We start from the raw sequence: 17,014 nt of genomic DNA, 5'->3' as shown, positions 1-17,014 counted from the left end.
GAGCGCAGATGGCAGGACAGGGGGGACTGGCCCTTGCCAGTCAGGTGGGACCCACTTTGCCTCCCAGGTGAGAGAAAAGAGATGGAGGCTTTTCCAGCCTCCAGGAGCCACAGTGAGAACACCCTGCTCAGACATCACGCTGGAGCAGGCTCCGGGGAAGGGGTGTGCACGCATGTGGTGGGAATAGCGTTGGCCCGTTCTTTTAGCAAGGCCCAGGGCAGGCCTTGGTCTCTGAGAGCAGCAGGCGCTTTGGCATTCGGAACCTCTTAATGAATTCACAGAGACCTGACGTCTGGGGCGGGGTGGGGGTGCTCCGCAGGCTGGGATTTCTGCATCTCTCCTCGGGCGGCATGGCGGCCAACTCAGACCCAGCTGATGCTGCAGAGACTGGGTGCCCTGAAGATGAGCTCCTGCTTCTGTCTGAGACCCCATTCTGCCGAATTCACGGGGGCAAGGATGGGAGAGAAGTCACCGCTCCTCCTTGTCTCTGTCTACCTAGTCCCCCATCAGACCTCTGTCTGCTGCTAAAAGAACCGGCTCCGGTCCCATTCAGCCTGAGCTGCAGACGTGAGCTGTGCATGGAGTCCCGGCGACACGGTGCACGCCCCACCTCATCCGCACACTGCCTTGTCATAAAGCAGGCTGAGCTCAACTCTTCTGTGTCAAGGGGCAGCCTTCCTGGGGCCATATTTTCATTCAACACACATTGACTTCCTGCTGGTGTTTTGCTGGGCTGGGCGGGTGGGAAACCAAGATGAATAATGCATTATTTCAGCAAACACTGGGCACGTGGCGTGTAGCAGGTGCTGAGGATAAAACAGTGACAAAGACTTGGACCCCAACCTGGCGGGTCGCACAGTTCTGCTGGGGAGGCAGACAAGAAAAACCAGTGGCAAACGGGGGCCTTGCAAGCCTGCATGTGTGGGCGGGCGGCCAACGCTGGAAGGACTTCCCCGTCCTGTGGGGAGTGACAGAGGCACTCAGGCTCCTGCAGATCCCTGCAGACAGTGCTGAAGTTCCCTTGAGCAGCTGGGTGGACACTGTCCCCGAGCAGCGGGCATTGGCTTCTTGGGCCCATTGCAGTGAGCCAGGAGAGAGCAGAGAGGACGTCGGAGGAGCACTTGCTTGCAGGGAAGGAATTATTGTCCTCCCTCCCTGGGATTTGCAAAGGAGAGTGACTCTGAGTAGTAATGGTGTGTTAGGGGTTGAACTGTGTTCCCTCAACGTATGTGGAAGTCTTAAGCCCCAGGACCTGTGAATGTGACCTTATTTAGAAACAGGGTTCAGCATATGATCAAGTTAAGAAGTCATTAAGATGGGCCTGAATCCAATATGATTTTATAAAAAGGGGAAATTTGGACACAGACATGCACAGAAGGAGAACACTGAAGACTGAAGTTATGCTTCCCCAACCCAAGGCACTACCAGAAGCTTCCCCAGGGCCTTCAGAGAGTGTGACTCTGCCCGCACGTTGATCTCAGACACCCGGCCTCCAGAACTGTGGGAGTTCTGGCTTTTAAGACAGCAGTCCCCAAGCCTTTTGGTACCAGGGGCCAGTTTCATGGAAGGCAATTTTTCCACGGACCAGCATGGGGGCGATGGTTTCAGGATGATTCAAGCGTATCACATTTATTGTGCAGTCAGACCTCTCTGCTAATGATGATCTGTATTTGCAGCTGCTCCCCAGCGCTAGCATCACCGCCTCAGCTCCACCTCAGATCATCAGGCATTAGATTCTCATAAGGAGCACAGCCTAGATCCCTCGCACGCGCAGTTTACAGAAGGGTTCTTGCTCCTATGAGAATCTAATGCCACCGCTGATCTGACAGGAGGCGGAGCTTATGCAGTGATGTGAGTGATGGGGAGCGGCTGTAAATACAGACGAAGCTTCGCTTGATGACCCTGCCACTCACCTCCTGCTGTGCAGCCCCGTACTGGTCTGCTGCCCCCGGGTTGGGGACTGCAGTTTTAAGCCATCCAGTCTGTGGAAGAACTTAAGAGCTTGGGCTTCTGAGTCAACTGATGTGAGAGAATACACTCGGCACAAGGTGCATGACCTTGAGCCTCAGTTCCCTGACCTGTAAAATAGGAATGATAATAACAAGATGAAGTGAGGACCATGCCAGCGTCAAAAGCTGAAATGCCCTCCAGGTGAGGGAGTGAAGCCGGCCAGGTGGAAGAAACACGGCTTCCGTGGGCCCGGGGGGCAAGAAACACTCCCCTTTCCTTCAGCTGTAGGGAAACTGACAGGACAACCATAATGGTGAGAGCAAGGGGTGCTCAGCCCCAGTGCGGCAAGGGAGCAAGGCAGCAAGGCGAGGTGGGGAGTGCGGAAAATTAGAGATCCGGTGCCCGGATGACTCAGAGAGGAGAGGAGTGTGCAAGCTCGGGGCTGGAGCTGAATGGCCTGGCCTGGGAGAGGACACATAGCCTGGGCTGTGGCCTCCTGTGATGTGAAGAATCCCAGTCCCCAGACCACACCCCGGACCAGTTACAGCACAATCTCCGAGTTAGAACCCAGGCATTGGGGGTCTTTAAAGCTTCCTGGATTTAAAACCAGCGTCTGGCAGCGGGGAGGAGGTGGTCAGGGCCTGGCGCCCCCTAGTGGTGGGGCCAGGGAGAGGCTAAGGAAGGGAGAGAAGGCGTTGGTCTTGGGGATTGGGGGTGGAGCGCCCTCTGCGCTGCAGTGCGACCCCTCTCGTGACCCCTCCCCTCTTCCTGAAGCTTCACAAGTCCAATGTGCCTGTTGTCATTGGATGGGGGAGGGGCCGAGTTGAGCATCAAGTGACAGGGCGTCGGAACAGCTACCTGAATAAGAAGAGCGGCAGGAAAGGTCCGGTAACCTTGTGACATTGCGTAGCTGTGGTTGGTCTTTAATGGTGAACAGCGCGACACTTACCCGAACTCAGGCAGGAAAATTTACAAAGTCTATATTTATGCTCGGAAGAAATCCTGATGGATGGGAAATCAGGAAGACGGAGTCTTTGGGAGTTACAGAGTAACCAGCCGATGTTAGGATTAGATGTCAGGGTCTGCTGCCCAGGACTCAAGAGGAAATAGCGTGACCCAACCCTCCGCGAGCTTGGTAAACTCTAGCTTAAAATTTAACCTTGCCTCAAAGGAGACAAAGATCATAGGATGTGTATGAGGTGACTGTCGGAAGTTCAGCAGAATATTTAAACAAATGTAACCTTGATCACCACGAGAAAAAACACTGAGCTGTTGAATAGGATCATTAAACCGAGGCGGTGAAGGAGAATTGTTCATTAGGTTGCGTTTATCTGATGAGCTTGGCACCTCTGCCAGATAAATAAAAATCCCTCTTATTCGAATAGATCTGTGGTGGTTTGCTAATGGTCTTTATTTTGTTTTGTCCAGAGAACACGCCTGTAATATTTCATTTCAATCTGCTGTAGAGCTGGCGTGGGGCTGTCGGGAGAAGTTTTAAATTTTGCCAACACGCACGTTTACCTCCACTACTGATTTGCGAGTGCTAGTGTAGGAGGCATTTATTTGATGAGGGGCAATGTGATGTCATTTTATCCTTATTTAGTGGACCAGGCAAAGAGTGGTCCAGCTGGTTGGCTCCCTGGAGCCAAGGAGGGTGGGGAAGGAGGTGGCGGGATTGGGGAGAGGAGCAGGGTTTAGGCATCTCACTGGGGAGAGGTGGAGGAGACGGTGGCTTTGTGTTGGGGCGGGAAGGCCAGTGGGTGTGAGGCAAGCTTGCCAGCGGAGAGGGTGGAGCCCAGCCCCTGGGAGAAGCCTGGAGGGGGAGGGGAACAGGGCCGGCCGCATTAGCTGCTCCCAGGGCAGGCTTGGTGCAGTGCTCAGATTTAGCAGAAGGGTTGGGAGGGGACACTCTTTCCTTTAATAAAGTTAGGTTAACTGGGAATAACTGAGCACATGGGATTTTCAAGATTTCTGACCATATGTTTTGAGGACTTAACTGTACCGGCCCCTTCAGAGATCAAAAGGAACTTCTGGAAGAAACTGACTCGTGGGAAACGAAGAACTGGGAATAAGTTTTTGCTGGGAGTTCAGCTTCTGGGAGAACAGTGCCTGGCACCCAGTGGGGACTCTGCGGATACTTGTTGAGGGAATAAGCAGAGATAACATCACATCGAGTCATAGCTGAGAAATCAGAGCAGAAATGTCCACCCAGAAAATTCTGTGAATGAAGGATGTTGGAAATAAATCGTGTCTTGTTGTATGTGTTCATTTGAGCGATTCAGGTTTGGGGCCCTGGCATCTCTGCGCTGGTTTCTCGCGGAGGGAATGCGAAGATTGCGAGTGCGGGTCCCGCTGCAATCAAGTTGGACATCCGCTCCGCGAGGAGGGGGCACTGACCGCCACTCAGGGCTCTGCGTGTGCCAGCCCTTGGCTCTTCGGAAGCCGTCGGGGCTGCCTGTTTCTCTGCACTGTAACATGTCACAGCTGAGTCAAGAAACGCCAGCAGCTTTCAGCTGGACTCTGAGTACTTTTGAATTGATGGTCAAGGTCATTTTCTTTAAATTTAATGCAGAAAATCTTGACATTTGTGCTTTTGAAAAGACTGGATATAAGTTGGGTTGTATAAATTCGGGTTTATCCTGGCTCTGCTAAGTACTCGGTGTGACTTTAGGCAAGTTTCTTAATGTCACCATGTCTCAGGTTCCTCTTCTGTAAAATGGGGCGACTATGTTTGCTACCTCATAGGGTTGCGTGAGTGAACATGTGAGTCAGTGTACGTAGAGCACTTACAACAGCGCCTGGCACATGGCGAGAGCTCCATGTTAGTCGTTGCTGTTGTGGTTAATCAGTGGTAGTAATTTCATTTTTAAACAGAGGGAGAGGTAACATTTGTTAGTTGTACGCTCGTTGAATGGGTGGGCTCTGAGAACTAGATGCAAGGCGTTGTGCTACGCGCAGTGTGTCCACTCCCACTGGAGCTCCACCATGACTCTCGGAAGGAGGCGGGCGCTATGAGACAACACAGCTGCTCAACGGTGCTGGGGTTCCATCTCAGAGATGCCAGATCTTTCCCCTGGGCCTCAGGGTGGTTCTGAAAGGTATGGGGATAACCTATGGTTTGCAACTGAAGGCGGTCTTTGGGTAGGGAGTGGGAATGAGCCCGTGCAGAGATGCTACTCAGGGGATCTGGGTTGCAGGGGCCTCCCTTGGAGTGTGAGATTTCGGATCCTTGGTCTAATCATGGCAGCAGTCTCCAGACTGTCACTTTGATACATCAGTCCCTCTTGGTGGGGGTGGGGGGAACCTTCAGGCTGCAGCCAGGAGGGAAGGTGCTAGGGAGAGGGCCAGGTGGGCAGGAGCGTGGGAGGCTGGGAGCTGTGTCTGAGCTATGTGTGCATCAGCCCATTGCATAGAAGCTCCAGTGCATGAGACTCGGGCCAGGAGAAGGGTATGGTGGTGGAAGCTGTAGCGGTGGCCACCAGTGTCTGGAGTCAAATTTTAAACAATCACAACAACCAAACCCTGCAGACCCCAAGTGTTGATTGATGGTAATATATATTTTTTGAACCTAGGTGAGATCCCTTGTGGGGAGTCCTGGAAATGTGGGATGGAGGTCAGGGTGGAGGGAGGGCTGACATCCAGCAAAACTAGGCAATGCCAGAGAAACATGGTAGGTATTATTATCCCATTTCACAGATCAGGAAATAAAGGCCCTGAGAATTAAAGCACCCTGCCCAAGGTTGATCTGGTAGAAAGTGGAAGAACTTGTTTCATTCAACTCAAGCCCCGTGTTCTTTCCATCTTTCGACTTGGTCGTTAATCCATTCAGCAGGATCGCAGGCTCAGACTAATGTGTGGATCCCAGCAGGGTAGGGAGTGGGGGTAAACAGATGTAGGATTGAAATGCTGTACCCTGGTGTGGTCTGATTGCCTCTTCAGCAAGGCACCCTGGGCTTCAGCAGGGGCAGGGAACTGGACTCTGGATGGGGGAGTCTGCACCTGCCACCCTCCCTGCCTCCCTGAGAGTGGGAGTGGACGTGGCTCCCTCTCGGAGGCCTGGCCTCTCTGTTGGGAGAGCCCCTCTGGGGAGCCTGGGAAGTGCCGAGACTGCCTGGGGTGGAGGCTGGGCTGAGGGAAGGGAGCATCCTGGGGTTCTCTGGCCCTTCGCCCCTGCTGCTTGCCCACCTCCTGCCCTGCAGTCAACCACAGTGGCCTTCCTCTATGCTGCATCAGACACTGCGCTTTCTTTTAAGAGTGTTTGAAGAAAGAGTTCCAACTTCAAACAGTTTAAAGACCAAGGTGGCAAAACACACTGTCCCTGGGAGGCGAGACCTAGAGGTGCACAAGGTCCCTAGTGGCTGAATCCGACAGGCATGGTGAGTGGACATAGCGGACACCGTGGGTGCCCTGCCCACCTCCCCTCGCCCTGACCATGTTGGGGTGCCCCAGCAGCCTGACTCCTCGCTGCTGGTACTCGTGTTTCCCTGCGGAGGGCTTTCCCTGGGCCCCGTGGCAGCAGCAGCCCCTGACTGGCAGGAGTTGGTGTATAAATACCCCAGCTCCCACACCCCTGGCAGCCCGGGGGGTCTCTGAGGTGTATTGACACTGCCTCCTAGAGGCCCCCAGTAGGATCACACGCCGGTCAGCCTTTATCGGCACTGCCTTTTCCTAGGCCAATTTCCTATCCCCGTCAGTCTTCCTTGCACCACGTAAGCTACTTGTTCTGGAATCCTTGTCTCGGAGTCTTCTCCTGGGGCACCCAAACTGAGAACCTTTCTATTCCAGCATCTGGCCACCCATCCACCTTTAAATGCCCCGTTGGCACTTTTGTCCTTCTTTGGGACAGTGGGTGTGTTGGAGCATTCCCTCACTGTGGGCTTGGGGGCGTGGATTATTTCTTCCTGGACAGCCTTGCCACCGGGCCGCTCCAGTTCCCTCGGGCAGCCCAGCACGCAGGGCACCAACTGTTCATCTAGAGGAGTGGCTCTTCACCAGGAGCAATTTGGGGACATTTGGCAAAGTCTGGAGACACTCGATTGTGGTGGGCGTGCTCTTGACATCTGGTAGACAGCGGCCGGGTGCTGCTGAGCATCCTCCTGCACACGGGCAGCCCCACAGCAAAGCGCTCGCCAGCCACACAGCTGGTGCTGCTGAAGTTCAGAGACTGTTCTGGACTGTTCTAGACAGTGGGAGGCCGTCACCCCGGCAGGATTCTTGGCTGGCTGGCGGAGTCCCAAGCCCCAGGGCAGACCGTCAAGAGCAGAAGCAGCCCTAGAGACTCACCGATGGCACCTGGCAAGGCAGCTGGGGACAGAGGAGACCCGTTTGTTGTTGAGAACGTACCAGCACCTTTGAGGTGTCAATGAATGAGCTGGAAGGAACCTCAGAGAAGCAGCCTCAGAGCCAGATAAGTCTCGGCTGCCTGATTGCACGGGTGTGAGTGGCCAACTCGGGAGATTACAAGTTCCGCAAAGGAAGCAGCATGTTCCCATCTGTCACGGAAATGCGGGAGCTGGCGACGGAGCTGTGCAGCTGTGACAGGCGTGGCCCCAGCAGGGGCCCCCACCATTTGCATTTTTATGAATCTGGAGTTCGAGTGACCTGGGCACGGGCGCGGTCAGAGCCTGCGGAGCCACAGGGGAGGGTAATGTTTTCCGCGGAGCTGGGCTCCCTGTGGGCACTCGGGCTGGCTTTATTTTCTCTCCCACCGCTGCCTTCGCATCCCTCTCCGCCCCTGCTGACATCCTGGGCAGAGGCTCCAGCCTTCCGTTCTCTTCGTGGAATTAGAACAGATCCACCTTCAGGCCTAATTAAGAAAGCCCACTCCAGGGTATCCCCGAGGAAGGGTCCCCAAGGGCCCGGTGGCAGCTACCTGGGCGTGTCCCGACGTGAATGTGCCTCGAGCTGCGTGAGTGTCCATCGTACCAGCGCTTCTCAGGCTTCTGTGGGCACGTGGCTCACCCAGGTTCTTGTTAAAATGCAGACTCTGCCTCAGCGGGTCCGGAGGCGGGCCCGAGACTCTGCATCTCTGACAAGCTCCCAGGGACGCGGATGCTCCATCTGGGGACCACACTTTGGATGACACTTTCCTCTGCCTCTTCCTCTTTCCTTTCCTCTTCCTCTGCCACACTTTGGATGACAAAGTATCACACTTCATTTTTTCAAAAAAAAGGAAAGAAAGCCCAGCCTATTACAGCTTCAATTTCATTTTCAGCGCCAAGCTTCTCCCCTGTCCTCAGGGCTGGGGCCCAGAGTGAGGAGGGCCGTGGTGCTTCTGGTCGTCCAGGCTGCAGCTCTGCTCTGACCTGCCACCACCATCCTGGAAAGGGATGTGGGCTGTCAGAGAAACGCTCAAAGGCCTTTTCATGGAGCCAGTGCTGTCTGGGGCTGTCCTTTCTGGGAGGACGAATGGCTGACGCATCAACCCTAGTTCCACAGGGCCCTCTGTCCAGCTCCCCGGACACACTCTCAGCCTGATCTGGGGTCCTGCCCTGGGGTGCACACCCCTGGCACCCCCAGAGCCTGGTAGTCCTCCACAGAGCCTTGGGGTCTGGGGACACGCAGGCACCTGGGCGTCTTATTTTGCTTGGGCTGCAGTAACAAAATGCCCCAGACAGGGCAGCTTAAACAGCAGGAATCTATTCTGCATTGTTCTGGAGGCGAGAAGTCCGAGATCAGGGTGCTGTTGTCAGGGGAGGGCTCTCTGCCTGGCTTGCAAATGGCCCCCTTCTCACTGTGTCCTCACACGGCAGAGAGAGTGAGTGAGCCTCTTATAAGGACACTAGTTCTATTGGATCAGGTTCCCACTTTCGTGGCCTCAGGTAACCTTAGTGATTTCCTTAGTCCACATCCAGTCACATTGGGAGTTAGGGCTTCAGCGTAAGAATTTAGGAGGGACACACTTCAGTCCACGCCCCTAGGCCCACCGCACTAGCCGGCTGCTCTCCTTGCCCCACCGTTGCTGGCAGCCCCTGCCAACCACCAGCCTCCGGCATGCCTTGCAGCCCCCACAGTCCTGGGCACTCCTGCTAGGTACTGCCAAGAACTCCACGAACTCCATTAACACTCAGGTGGGCTTTGAGGTTCTGCAGCTCAGTAGAAACCCAGGCAGGGAGAGGATGCCTATATCCTCATCCTGCAAGCCCTCCCCAGCCTCCCAACGGCTCTCCGGGTTCCCCTCACTTGGCCTGGGAGGCAGAGGAAGCACCCCTCTTCTCTCACCCATAGGGAAATGCTTTAGTACCTGCTCCTGCAGCAAACCCCCCTCCCCAAATGTTCCAGCCTTCCCTTACATAGGTAGTGCTGGGTGATGAGTCTGACAGTTCAATATCCTATTTGACCATATGTGAAACACATATGTTACCAGCACTTGCTGAATGCCAGCAGTTGTTCTGGATGCTTTACATGTATGTATGTGATTCTCACAGTACTGTCAGAGAGCCATGATTGTTAGCGTTTTACAGATGAGGAAACCAGGGCTCAGAGAAGTTAGGTAGCTTGCTGGAAGTGACACAGCTTGTATGTGGCTGAGCTACTGCCTTCCACAGCCTCTCACGGGCGGGGCTGCAGGCGTTGGCGCCTCTGTCATGCGGGAGGAAAATGAGGCTCGAGGGGGGTGATATTGCTGAGTTCACATAGCCCCTGAGTGGCAGAGCCCGGGTCTAGCTTGGGGCTCAGGACACCAAGTCTGGCGCTCTCCCCAGGGTCGCGGCGTGGGCTGCTGTTAAAGGGCTCGTCCTCACCTATGTCCCCCGCCCTTGGGACTTTTGAAACATTTAAGCACAGTTGGAGAACAGAATACTCTCAAACGGACTGTAAACTTGCTCTCCTCAGGATGGAGGTCTCGGGTATCTGGAAATGAATTCCTTGGGCAGGCTTCCAGAGGAGCCGGCCCCCAGCTCTCCACCCCCTCGGTGTCCTAGAACAAGGACAAGCAGGGATTCGTCCTACATACGCTACTCTGGAGCTCTCAACAGAGTGGGCGTGTTCAGAAGCCTGGAGCACCCAGGCCACCTGAGTCCCCGTCCCTCCTGTGCCCCTACTGCCTGCCCACACCCCCAGCCCCGGTACCCATGCCCTTCTGTCCTCAGACTTGGCCCTTGGCACAGGGACCCCTTGGACAACTCTGCACCACGCTGTCCTCTGTGACAAGCACCCCACTGGTAATAACACCAGCTGCTAACAACTGGAGTCAGAATCCCAGTTCACCAGATTGGTAATTCAGCCCCTGGCTTCTCTGCTCTGTTGATCATTTTAAATGAAAATGAAACGGGCTGATTGCCAGTTTCAACCCACTACAGCAGCAGCTCCTGACTGTCTAAAGGGGTTACATCGCCCCTGGCAGATGCTCTGTAAATATCTGTGGAGGCAGTGGGCAAATGAACTTCCCACAGACATTTGAACAGAGGATTCTGGAAGATGCTACAGCCTTCCCTGGAGGAATTGACCCCATGCGGTGCCCCGTCCGCCCCAGGCACCTCTCCCACCTTGCGGGGTGAGGCAGCCCTTGGATGGGGTAATGAGCCAAAGCACAGAGCACCGTGCTGGGCCCCGACAGCTTCTGCGGAAGCACCTGCTTCCTCGGGCACAGGCCGCCTGCCCCGCCTGCATCCTCAGTTCCCTGGTACCACAGGCCACGCATCCCAAGCCCGTCCGCTAACTTCCGGGTGGCTGAAATCCAGATGGCCCGGCTGCCATCGTTGGCCGTGCGTCCCCTCTGTTCCCACGTGACACTCAATCCCTCACTCCCCCAACTGTCACACCCTCCGGTCTGCGAACACCGAGCACTAACCTGCGAATCGCTTTCACGGAGTCGCGGGTGGAGTTGCAAGAGGGGTTCCTTCTCCCCGCCCGCCGCCTTGCTCCACCCGCCCCATCCTCTTTCCTCATTCCCCTCCCCTCTGGGGAGCAAAAGGCGCATCTTTCTCCTCGGTTTTCATGCATAGCCATCTCTCTCTTCCCTTCGCCCCAAGTACATCTTTAACTTCAAGCCCTTAGCAGACTTCCCGACCAGAGCGCCTGGAAGCGGGGTCCCCAGGCCAGTAGCACGAGCGTCCCCTGGCGGCCGGTCACACGTGCAGACTCTTGGGCCTCCCCTCAGACGCGCTGACGGGGGCTCTGGCGTGGGCCTGGCATCTGTTTTAACGCCCCCCAGGTGAGTCCGACGCACCCCAAGTTGAGAAGCTCTGGTCTAGATGGCCAGTGCTCTTTCCCTCGGGAGATTTCTGGCAAATCACAACGTCTTCTCTCTGTTATGAAGATTTCAGGGGAGTTGGGCTTTGGGGCAGGCAGCACAGCTTCTTCCTGTTTAGTCAACAGAACGTAAATTCTGGAGTGAGCAGGCTTGGGTTCTGGTCTCGCCTCTTCCCTGTACAGGCTGTGCAACCCTGGGGAGGGTATTTACCTCTCTGAGCCGCAGTTTCTTCCTCAAATGGTTTTCTCCATTCTGCCATCTCCCAGGATTCTTGTGAGTCTCAGAAGAGATCAAAGACATGGGGGCCCTTTACGAACTGTGAACGGGGGAGTGTGGGCTTACCTCATGACTCTCGGGCATTCTCCCAGGTGGGGGCTCCTGGGGTCTCTAAAATCTCTGGGTGCTGAAAGCTGGGTCTCCTGATGACTAGAACGGGGGCAGGTGCATGGGGACGCAGCCTGCTGGGACACTGGGTTTGAAGGCAGGAGTAGGCTGGGCACGGGCAGGGCTGGGCAGAGGGCACCCTCCACATCTGACCTGGGATGAGACATTTGTCACCCCCAACTCAGACTCCGCAGGCAGCTGCCTGCCCTGCAGGTCACACCCTCTTAGAACCCTGAGCCGAAGGGAGAAGAGAAGAACATGGGCTGAGCCGACACCGTGCAGGACTCTGCCCAGATATCATCTCATCCATACCCTCCAATTACACAGAGAGAGAAAGAGACAGCACGCGCACGAGAGCAGGACGGTGGGGGCAGCGTTGGGTGGGGGGAGAGAGAGACCACACTGTTCCAGATGATTCCTTGGTGAGGAAGCTGAGGCTGGAACCACCCATTCTCTGCTATGCTACCAAGTTACAGCACTTTTCATTATCCTGGGCTCCTTATCTTGTTGCACTTCTGCAAATATAAATTTTCCATAATTTTAATCCCAACCTCTATACATTTTTCTTTTTTGTACTACACTTATTAAAAATTTTCTAAGTTATTACATAATCTTCAAAATAATCATATTAAATGGCTCCTAAATGTTTCATTAAGTGTACGTAGTACAATTTGTTGAACTGTTTCCATACTGTGGACATTGAAATTGTTTCTAAACTTTTTTGAGGTGCCATTAAATTGTGTGGCAGTGCCAACATCTTTGGAGATTTGGCTTTTGGATTCCTTTAGAAAAAATACTGCGGAGTGCGTGATCATTGTTGGGTCATTAGCGTATCAACCACTTTCTGGCTCAAGAAACTTACTTTCCAAATTACTTTCCGAAACACTCTGCCACGAGCAATATTTGAACTTACCAGTTTCCCTGAAACTTCGTGAGCATTAGGAATTGTTGTTACTATTTTTGCCAATTTAGTAGCTATCCTGTGGCACATTGTAGTCTCTACGTGCATTTCTTTGGTACTTGCTGATGCCAAACATTTTTTCTGTTCTATTATTTTTATTCCCTCCTGGAGGAATTTTCTCCTCTTGTCTTTTGTACATTGTCCTAACGTTATGATTATTTGTATAAACTCTTTATATGGATATTACTCTGATAGGTTTGTTGCTTACTTACGGTAATATTATTCCCCCAGATGAACCTGGTTTGTAAACTGAGAGCTGTAATCACATCATTTTGTGTACTTCTAACTTATGATGCTTGATAAATTCATGGCATTGCCAGAGGCTGAACACTTGAAATATTGGAAGTTTCATTTGCAATGAAATGAACTGGCTTAAGAGTCAGTCTGCAGTCTAGGCAGGGATGGATTTCTGAGTGCGAGATGTCTCCAGTTCAGTGCCAGCCGTGAAGTTTGCCATTCTCCCCTCCTTCGCTCTCATTTCCCCTTCTCTTCTCCACTCTTCTAATTCCTTTAGCTGAAGATGAACCAAACAGGCATTTTTTCAAGTAAGCAGCAAGCTCTGTGGCCACCATTAGTCACCGCAAAAGAAACGACCTTTGAGATCTGATTCCCTTCACAACCTGTGGGACACCGCCCCCCCCATACGTCCCCAGAATATTCTTCAGGGTTCCCTGGGCCGCAGGTAAGTCAGTCTCTGTCTACTCACCGCTGCCTGTTTGGCCAAGGAACCACTACTCTTAGCATGTGGCTTTCAAAATAACCATTCACTAATTTTCACCTTTTGTCAGTTCATCTATTTCCTCTTCCAGTGGTGCCAAAGATCACCTGGGCACCTTTTTCCTTCTTTGAGATTGTGCTAGAGTAGAGGGAGCACTGGACTTCGAGTCCATTGGCCTAGGTGCAAGTTCTACCTGTCCTTTCTAGCTGTGTAAGCTCAGAGGACCACTGACTTCTCTGGCCCTCAGCCACCTCCCTGAAGAGATGTTTGAGCTGGAAGGACTTCCCACGCACCACCCGACTGAAGTCACATAAAAACACTCAAAAACTGGTTCTAATTATTATCCCCATTTACAGTGAGGTGACTCAGTTTCAGCAAGGTTAAGAAAAGCAATCTGAACAGGAGTGTTAGTGCAAACTGGCTGAACATTTTCGTCAATACTCCCAGAGCAATTCCTAGAGCACAACCGTTCCAGCCATTGATTACTGGCAACCTTATAACTCCTATACTTTAGTTTACATGTTAGTCAAGGACTTTAATCAGAAGCAAGGGGGCTTTGTGGGCTCACATGGCCAAGAAGGGACACGGAGTACTTGCAGGAGCCAGGGCCTGGAGCAGGCCCTGGGTTTGCTGCACCAGGATGCTCCCTTTGTCTCACTGCCCATCTTGCCCAGGTCTCTGCTAACCTCCAAAGGGCTCCATTTCCTCCTTCTGCCCTAGGCTTTGTCCGTCGAGCAGAGAAGATGACAACTCAGGCCTTAGCTTCAAGTTCTTCTGGCACCAAGGGGAGGCTCCTTCTGTCCCAGCTCCAAACTGGGCAGAATCCCAAGGGAAGGCCTGATTGGTCTGGCTTTGGTCACCAGAGTTGGGTCTTGGCAGTGGGGTCTGTGATTGGCCAGATTAGGCTCACGTGCTTGAGTACCTTACCATGGGGGCCAAGCATGGGGTAGGACTCCCTTAGTAGAACAAGAGGGAAGCGTGTTGGGGAGACCAAGTAACATACCCACAGTGCACTCCTTGTGCATGTGCCAATGCCATCTTGGAGTGGCAATGGTAGATTCCAGGAGGACTTTTGCTGGGTGAGGCTTACTTTGGGGGAGGGGCTTTTTATCCTTGTGATTCATCCCATTTATCCCAATGAACTGAAAAATAGTGTTGGATTTTTTGTTTTTATTACATTTATTTTGGCTCACCCCCTAGCAGTGAGGGAATTCATTTATATTAATAAAAATTCTGTATGATACTTCGAATGCTTGCAAAAATTGATAGATCATTAGAAAGAATCCCAATGGCCTTTCAGCATTAAAAACTCCTGGTGCTCTGGATTCTAAAACTCTACAGCTGAGAGAACGCTCAAGTGCTCACTTAGCCCAGTTCCTTGCCTTTGTGCGGTTTTCTCTTTTCTCCTGGAAATTTGTTAGGACTGGCATCTTTCTGGCCTCTTTTGGTGAATATAATGGGCATTTGTAATTCTTTCTCGGCCACTCAGAATCTGAACTTGCTTCCTGTGTTTAGGGCATCATCCCCTACCTCCATCTCCCACCCATAAGGTGACCAATTGTCCCAGCATGGCTGGGACTGAGGGAGTTTCCAGGACATGGGACATACGGTTTTAAAACTGAGATTATCCCAGGCACATCAGGACAAGTTGGTCACCCCATGCTAAAAATGTCAGCTACTTATTTCCCAGCATGCCCTCTAGCTAAGGGTGGGCACGTGACCTGGGATCCTCCAATCAGGCACAGCCACACCTTTGATTCAGAGGCTGCTGCTTGGAGGAGAGGGGCGGACAGCCGTGGTGGCCGCATGCAGTTTCCAGTGGCAGTGATTCCTGGGGTAGCGTCCCCCATCCTGTGTGGGAAATTTGGGGTGCAGCAGGAGTGCCCGTGCCCAGCGGCACCTTCGTTAGCTGTGACATGATTATAAACACTGGTCCTGGCTGGGCAGACCTGATGGCCCTCCTAGAGATTCCGTGAGCTTCCAAATAACCTTTCCCCTATCACTTCTCTGCTTAAATCTGTCTAGTGTCGGTTGCTTCTGCACTAGTTTATCAACTCACGTACAGGAATTTCTTCCTGTCTCCCAGCCGAAATCTTTTCCGTTTGTTCACCTCTGTGGGTACCTGCAGAAAACAATTGGCTAGCATCTTTTTATTTTAAAGCAAACTAAAAACAGTGTTTACAACTGAAGATCTTCTTTATTCTTCCCTTCTCACCATTCAAATCTTATTAACTTTTTCCCACTGGACTAAAACCTCTTTATTCTCACCAGTCACTCGTGCTTTGTAAACTTCATCTCAACCCTTTCATCTCCACTGGGAGCCGGAGAAACGCGGGGGCCCGGAGGGCCAGGGAATCCTATTTTGTGCTTCCTGTCACTAGGAAATGTCGTGCCACGAAAAATAGGAGAAACCTGCCTTTCCATGTTTGGATTTCAAGTCTGCATGACATGTCTCAGCTGAGGGTGGGCCACCCGGAGCTGTGTGGTATCTCAAGCTTGATAAATAACTTTTATTATTATTTTTAAATCTTCCATGAGCTTGTGTCTTCTGGCCACGCCTCCTGAAGTGTGTCTGTTTAGGAGGCCACGTCTTGACTTTTCCCCTTAGACTCAGAGTGATTCCTTGAGCCTCAGTTTTCCCGTCAATAGACAGGGATACAATGCCTTCCTTAATGGGCTGTGGAAAGAATCAAATGCAATGGGTGATAATAATCCTTATTGTTTTACCATGATCATATAATTTTATTTAACCCTGATAGCAATATTATTACTTGTAATAATAATAATTATAGCATAATAACTAAAAAAACATGAACTTTGGAACCAAACTTCTGGGTTCTGGTCTTGGGTTCTAGTCTGATACCTACTAGCTGCATGACCTTGAGTAAGTTCCTCAGTTTCCTCATCTGCAAAATGGGAATAATAATTATAATGCCAACCTCTTAGGATCATTGGGAGGCTCACATGAGATAATACATGCGACATGCTTTTAAGAGTGAGTGGCACATGTACATATTCACTTGCTGTTATCACCACCATCCCCACCACCATCACCATTATTCCTTTAAAGGCCCCACTATTAGCCTTGTGTCCTGCTGTTGCACATCATGCACCATGGGGCATGCTTAGAACAAAGGCCCAGAACTTTCTCCAACTCTTTCCTCTGTTCTAGCTGCCCAGGTAAGCAGGCCGGGCACACTTTTCAAGTCTGCCTGCTTGATACTACTTAAAATGCCACCATTCTACATCCTGACTTCACTTTTGAATTTACTTTGAAATAGGGAAGGGAAGACAGATGTCATTGCACCTATTTCAAAGAAGAGAAAACTGAGGTTCAAAGTGATTTCCCCTGGGTCGCTCAGCAAGGGTGAGGCAGACGTGGAACCGGAGCCCAGGTGGCTGCTACCTGGCCGGATGCCCTTCTGCAAGGCACGCGGATTCTCCTAAGTCACTGTCTCCTCTCTGCTTCAGAAGCCCTGCTCCTATCTAGCCTCCTTGGAGAGACCATCCGTCCTGTCACTCCCCAAAAGACCCAGCAGGTAATGCTCGACTTTCAGAGCTACCCCTCAAATCTCTGTCTTTCCTGCAGATGTGACATTTATATAGAATTAGCTTTAAATTAGGCTCCTGACATACACATCTATCCATGTCAAGTTCCATGGTAGGATCAAGGGTGGGGAACTCCCCGCTGGACGATGTGTGCGCTGCTGAGGAGGGCCGGGTTTACTGGGGAGGCTGGTGTGAGTTTCGGAGGCTTAGAAAGATCTTCTGACTCGGTCGTTCACATGTTTGCTTCCTCCACTGCATG

Source organism: Propithecus coquereli, unplaced genomic scaffold (assembly GCF_000956105.1).
Source record: "Propithecus coquereli isolate 6110/MARCELLA unplaced genomic scaffold, Pcoq_1.0 Scaffold107, whole genome shotgun sequence".
Classification (NCBI taxonomy): Eukaryota; Metazoa; Chordata; class Mammalia; order Primates; family Indriidae; genus Propithecus; species Propithecus coquereli.
This window is presented reverse-complemented; position numbering follows the sequence as displayed.